The sequence below is a fragment of the Acyrthosiphon pisum genome, chromosome A2 (assembly GCF_005508785.2).
Source record: "Acyrthosiphon pisum isolate AL4f chromosome A2, pea_aphid_22Mar2018_4r6ur, whole genome shotgun sequence".
NCBI classification, from domain to species: Eukaryota; Metazoa; Arthropoda; class Insecta; order Hemiptera; family Aphididae; genus Acyrthosiphon; species Acyrthosiphon pisum.
The window spans coordinates 69,798,843-69,799,128 of NC_042495.1; positions in this window are offsets into that span (position 1 = coordinate 69,798,843).

Consider the following 286-nt stretch of genomic DNA (forward strand, 5'->3'; position numbering starts at 1 on the left):
CATATCCCCCCCCAGACACCGTAAATACGTCACTGACACATTTCATAGGTAAAACACATTTTCAGCGTTTCTATATTATAAGAGGTATAAATATTATATGATTTTGATAAATATTTTGTGATTTAATGTGCTAAGTAAAATATTGTTGGTATCTATCTACCTAGTATCTTTAAATAATATTATAATATAATATAATAAACTATGTTTTTTTCGTACTTTATTTTGTGAAAATCAACGATTTTTGTTTCCTATAAAAATGTTCTTCGTATTCGTACCTAGCTATTTG